Source organism: Periplaneta americana, chromosome 8, assembly GCF_040183065.1.
Source record: "Periplaneta americana isolate PAMFEO1 chromosome 8, P.americana_PAMFEO1_priV1, whole genome shotgun sequence".
Lineage (NCBI taxonomy): Eukaryota > Metazoa > Arthropoda > Insecta > Blattodea > Blattidae > Periplaneta > Periplaneta americana.
Window position 1 is genome coordinate 185,761,706 of NC_091124.1, and position 7,120 is coordinate 185,768,825.

The following is a 7,120-nucleotide window of genomic DNA, read 5'->3' on the forward strand; positions in this document are numbered from 1 at the left end:
ATTATTGTAAAGAATTTTCTTGCCAGGCACAACATAACTGCTTCGGATCATCCACCATACTCTCCTGATCTCTCACCACCTGATTACTTTCTGTTTCCCCGTCTGAAAAGTCATCTGAAAGGACGGAGATTCAATGCTGAATAGGTTATCGCAAAGGCGATGAGAGCACTAAGACGGGTTTCACAAAATGGCTTCCAGGTCAGCTTCCAGGAACTCTACACGCGTTGGCAAAAGTGTGTAGTTGCGGAAGGCAACTATTTTGAATGGAATGCTGTAGAATAGTGTTTAAGGTACGTTGTTTCTATGATACTAGCAAATTCCGGGAACTTTTTGAACCTAGTATGTATAACATATAGAAATAATCGCATAAAGCGACAATAGTAGTTAATGCAACTTTTTTGAGATAAGTGTTTTTATGTTGTATTTTATTTTCTGAATAATTGCACCATGAATGAGAAGAAAATTACTGCTTGCAAATCTAGTCTTTCAGGTAAAGCTCCCTGTAAAGCAGATATGAATAATTTCAAGGGAATAATCGCTCCGGGGCCGAGTATCAATCCCGGGACCTCTGGTTGAACGTACCAGCGCTCTACCAACTGAGCCACCCGGGAACTCCACCCGATACCGTCTCAACTTTTCCCTGAATAATCTGTTCTCATTGCTAAGGAATTAAATAATATATTATATTTTGCAATGTATCTTAACACTATTGCTTTTCGGAAGAACGTGATATAATACGTGATACGAATGTCACAACTTTTCCGATATATATGCAGAAGAACTTTAAAATTCTGGCTATAATTTTACTTTTTTTCAGCCTGAGGAATGTTCACGTACGAACACAACCTTCTACTCCATAAATTTGTGGTGTAATCTCATTTAAGCAAAAATGTGTGTAACTATTCTTTTATCTCTAGTTTGAATTCGTTCTTACAGCGCACACAGTAATAGGGCCTTATATAATGCATTATCTAAATGGGGGGAAAAAAGATCTTTATAAATGGTTGCAGACTACGTGTTAGCAGCAACAAAATGAATGCAGGAGGTTTCAAGACAGAGGGATTTAACTAATACTGCAATTCCTGTTTACTTGTTGGATGCAAGATCCAAACTATTCCAGTTAAGTTTGATTTTATGGTAGCGCCGCATTCGATTGAAGTTAAGACTAATAATTATGGTAGCCATTTGATATCATCTCTCCATCTCATTCCTCCCCTCACTCTGGAATCCAATTCTTACGTGTACCAGACAATGAATGTGTTAGCCCGGGATCTGGAATTCCACAGCTTAAGTCGTGTGCCCAAAATTGCCTCGTAATTCAAGGAAAATTAGAAACATTACGTCCACGTCACCAGCAAAGCCATTGCTAACCCTTGCACCAGATCCACCTCACGTGCATTCTACGTTAAGGTGCGCCTTTAAACCCGTGATCCTGACTGCGGAGTAGAGTTCACAAAATTGTTGCGACAGAAGGAGATCTAATAAAAATGTCACTCAAAGTGGGATACTAGCATTTCTCTGTTAAACAAACGTGACCGCAAAAATTCTGTCTCTGTTTAAATAGGGCACACTAATTTCTTGCGTTTGCAGTGAACACACATGAAAAGAATAATGTCCTTAACAGTACAAATGTTCGTAGAAAATACAACAAAAATGCATTAATTTTAAATGACATATCACAACGGAATCAAGCAGGAATGGTTGTCATCCAAATTATCAGTATTATCAACAGTAATCTCACTAGTGGTTTTGATTTATCTAGAGAAAATCAAAACTCGAGTGGGATTTAATTGACTATTACCCGATTAGAAGAAAGTATATAAAGATTAGAAGTAACAAAGTACTCCAATACAATTAAATATTAATTGGCTTACGAAAATAAAACTTTCTTCAAATGTATTAATGCACCATCTCAACATTACGCTAGATGGCAGTAGTGTTTTATGATTATGTTTTCTCGTCATCAATTGTGCCAACTATGGAATTTTCATTGAACTCTGTGGACGCTTACTAGTCAAGAAGGCTTTGTTGATTCAGTTTCATTTTTATTAAAACATTTGCATTCCACTTCAATTATCCGGATCCCAGTAATCAAAGTCACTTGACAGATGATTTTTAATAAATCTTAGTATTAAACAATCTCTGATACGTGACTTTCCATAATATCATATAGCAGAAGCTATAACATAACCTAAATAATATAAACAAGTGTTAGAAAAGTTTTAATTAGATATTATGAAATAAACAAGAACTGTTTTAATTAACGATGATCAAATAAAAAATAAACATGAATAATTTTAAAAGAAACAATTATTGAAAGTACAATTTTCAAATTTGAATGTTTTAGTGGTTGGTTGTTCAGTTGATGTTATATTGGACGTGTGCGTAAAAGAAGTGAACTCGTTGATGTACATGGTGTATCCCTCAACTTATTCAGGATTTCCGAATGGTGCTCTTCATTTATGACCAGTGATCTTTATTAATTCTTGTTCTCGAATGCCAATGCGAGTCATATTTGAAAGTGCTGTGCATCGACTGGAGTGGTTTGTAATTTTATGTTTTTTGACGTCCAGACCAATGCGGTTTGAAATGTTGGCAAACAAAGAAACAAATGCTAGGGTAGTGATAAAAATAAACAAATGCTAGAGACGCGATAAAATTGTGCGATAAGCAGCCATGATTGGTTGAAATACGTCCTTTCGTACCGTTTCATTGGTCGAAAGTAGTATGACGTAGTAAAAGTGTAATAGTCAACGAAAGTGTACTACCGACGTATGAATATCATTTCCTGTCAAAAGATTGAAATAGGTCTATATAATCTTCTATAAACTTGTAATGTCATTATTTTTCCTCTTTAAAACAGCTAAATTAAGAAAAAAATGGGAAGTGTTTACATATGGGATACAGATGACAAAATTCTGACAGATAACTTCAAATTGAAATAAGAATTACAAACATTTTTAAAGAAAATTATAAATTTCGCATCGTCACGTCTGCGGCACGTATTTACTATATTTATCAACATTGATATTAAAATAAAACTGTTTTTATAGCAACTAATGTCGTGATGATTCCTAGAAAACTCTGTGTAAGGAGCTTGACACAATTCAGGCGTTTCCTGGAATAACAAATTATCCTACTTTACGTCTTTTTAAGTTTCCAGAATAAACTGAATACAGATCTTCCTCCTGAAAGATAATATTCCTCTCCATCAAACACAGCGCTCTCTAGAACATTTGAATATCGTTCTGCGCAAAGCTGTTGTTCTAGATCTAAAATTTTGATGCGCTGTGTCTCAAAGTGCAGAATATATAGTGAAGAGTAAGTTATTGTTCCAGAGAACATTCCAATTAATTAATATAGGATTTCCGTTATATATCGAATTAAAAAGACAAGTACTGCTTCTGATATAAAATGCAAAAATTACTATCAATAGTAGAGAGAGTGAGACAAATCGTAGTATTCAAGGGAAGGGTAAGGAAAGGGATAGAGCAGCGGTGGCGAAAATGTAATCGTGCGCAGGAGCCACTGTGTAACCTGCAACGTGCAGAGCACCTATGCAGGGAGGCGGACACCCGAAGAGGAAGTGAAGCAACTGTCTGACTTATTAACGGATTTTCATTTTCCTTACGTCAAGCACTTAAATATAATTTTATACAGTACAAGGCTACAAACTAATGTTTAATACGTGTAACGAAGAAAGAAATGAACAATAAATTAGCAATATTACAACCTAAAATTAACTGTCTTCAGAATGTATCTGTGACAAAGTTTCAAAATCAGGAATTATATCACTTACTGTCAGTCGTAGTTGATCACGAAGGTATTTGTCTGTCAGTCGTGATCTAAATTTGGTTTTTACTATTTTATTGTTGAAAATAATTTTTCACAAACGTAAGTTGTAGCTAACATGGCTTCAACAGAGCAAGCGAAAGACCGAAGCTTCGGATATTTATTTTTTGGCAAAGATTTGAAAGTTCAACATTTGTCAAGTCCTTACATCTAGCTTTCATTTGACATCACATAGTACATCAGTGAGTTCAAATTGAAGAGCTAACCGCATTATTCGTACATCTGCTGAAAAAGGATCGACGTACAGAGATAGAGGTGATGATGATGATGATGATGATGATGATGATGATGATGATGATGATGATGATGGTGATGATGATGTTAATAATAATAATTATAATAATAATAACAGTAATAACATCACTTAACATTTTAATGTTTCATCAGTAACTTGCAGTATAATGCCGTTTTATGTTATAGGCCTACAACCGTTTCCTCGTAATACTTGTGAACAAATCATACATTTAATATTCTCATCATATTGGCAGCAAAAAATGCGTCCTCCCATCCTACTTGCAACTTTCGTTTTTGTAGAGGTGGCTTACATGGTTTCGAGAGAGACATTGCGATGATACGCTATTCGCAGTCAGAGACAAATACAAATGGAACGGAGTTTGACTCAGTGAGTGAGAGGGTGGGGGTTTGGGAAGGCAAGAAGCAAAGAAATGCACAGCTATCATTGCGAGTCTCAATTTACTCGTGAGTCGCATGTTCGCCACGGCTGATCTAAAGTAGCTGTAATTGTCAATATATTTGAAAATTAGTTTTTACAAAATAGAGTCTATGTCCCTGATTCAATCTAGTAAAGAAAGAGGATAAGTTTCATACTATTATTTTAGAACCTAGCTTCTCCTAGATACGCAAAGTAGGCCTATATGATTTTACATTACTAGTTGCACAAGAAAATCCTGGAAATTACAGGCTTTTTACGACCAGTCTTCAATTGAAAAACAAATTCTTTCGTGGCCACATCTGTCATACAGCAGTAATAGGGAATGAAATCAATACAGTCACATTTAAATTCTGTGGCTGGGGCGAAAAAGGTCTTAAGTAAAAATTGTATACTTTTCAGGAGAGCAGTAGAAAGATTGAAATTGGTGTCAATTATATAGATTTTTTTTAATTAAGAGTTTTTTCCTGGATATTATTTGTTCATATTTCTTCTAAAATAGGCAATGTTGCTCATTTAACAATTTTCTGATTATTTCCAAAAAAAAAAAAAAGCCGCACTTAAGCCCTTTTAAGACTAGAAGCCAAACTGAGTAGAAGGGACTATTAAACATAAGACCTTTTTCATGTCAAAATAAATGAGAAATGTAAATTATTAAGAATGCAAAATGGGTCTTAAACAATTATAGGACTGTTTACCTTGGTGCTTAAAGTATTAAAAGGAAAGGGCATCAGTATGTGATAAAATGACTAAAATACAATTTAGACCTTTTTAATAGGGAAGCATGGAAAGAAAACATGTGATGGTTTGTAAGGAATAAAGTATTAAATATTCTTAAGTCCTTTACTCTGTGTGTGCTCGATTCAAAAAGTACTTAGGACATTTGGTAACGCTCTATAAATCCAGTCAGGAGTCTTATTTGACTTTAGCCGTTTTACCAGATTGTAGAGAATTGTTTCCGCTTTCAGAATATATAGAAATCTCATTAAAAAAAATTGACTTAAGACCTTTTTCCTCCCGAACACAGAATTATAAATTAAGTATTCACTGTTATTGCATCGTAACATGATATGTGAAGGGAGTTTGAACAGCACAAAAAGATACATAGGAAAGAAGGAGTTCTCCTCTTTGTAACTTCCAACTTCAAAGACAGACATACATTTAACATAGCCTACATCTGCATTACTGTAATGCAAAGAACAGGTGCCTGTTTTAATGGGATTATTAAAGTAATGTTGGCCTTCTCTGTCCCTATTAACGGGGATTTGTTAATTACAACGACGTTCGCTGCTGTTAGCTTTGGTCCACGCATCCTCTTCGCTCAAAGTGGTTCATACATACAAGATCAAACACAGCTTATCTGGACCTTTCTTACGCTTTTAATACGTTGCCGCTTCCCGCTATGTTGCCACATCGTGCATATTTCTGAAAGTAACTTCGTGCACATATTTTTCTACAAAGCATCCACACATTTTATATGAATGGCATTACTGTTAAATACAGTGAAACGGTTAGAAATCTTGGCATTTTTAGAGATAGCGGTCTAAATTGGAACACTCAAACAACACACACTTGCAAAAAAAAATATTTTCTCAACTTCACTCCTTTTTTCATATGAAAGGATTTCTCTGGGGACGGAGCGAGTAGAACTGTTGAGTTGCTCGGTTCCATCGGTTTATATGCTTGGCAGCGGAGCACCGGAGTTACTCGGTTAACCGTAGCCGTTACCGGTCAGTTCAAACAGAGTTCACGTGTTTCACTTAATTCTAGCAGACAACAACGTAGGTACTGTTGTATTTAAATATTTTCTGCTGCAGGACAAATTATTTCCTTATCCCCAAGGCGGGCTGAAAGGCCTCTAGTATTGAAGAGGAGTTCATCCTATTATATGACCTGTCAAGTGGACCTAATGAACACTGACAGTCTGAACATAATAATATTATTATTACTATTATTATTACTACCACTGTTATTATTATCATCATATTTTGATTAATATTAAAATATGTTAAAAAAGGAAGTGCATTTTATTTTTCTCCTATTTGTGTTTATTGGATTTGCGTTTCCTCATCAGTCATCATATTATTTGTATTTATTTCTACGAATTATATTACCTAATTACTTTAATTTATCAATAATAGTCTATTATTCTTCACCAAAGAGAACATGGTTGTATTGAAGGCTAGTAATGTTATAAAATAAATGAACATTATGTTCTTCAGTTTAAGATTTCACGTTTTATTGATTATTTTATGCACTTTCCGTAATAGTAAATACGTCTGCGTGTTATTTTTAAGTGTTTTAGACAGCGCTTCATGGAGCCCGTTTCTTTCTATCTTCTTTTTTAATTAGCTGCAGCGTTTAACGTTTATATCACATGTTAATTTATTAGCTGTTAGTATTGTGAATTATTTTATCAATTTTATTTCGTCTGTCATATATAACAACACTGAAAGTTAAATAGGCCTTTCATACAAAATAACTCCGCAAATAGCTGTAATCACGCAAATGAAATTTGCAACCGCCATTTTGCAATGAAGAGAAGCACTTTTTTCTCGTCAATTGGCAAAGCGAAATTGCTTTACTACAACGCTTTTA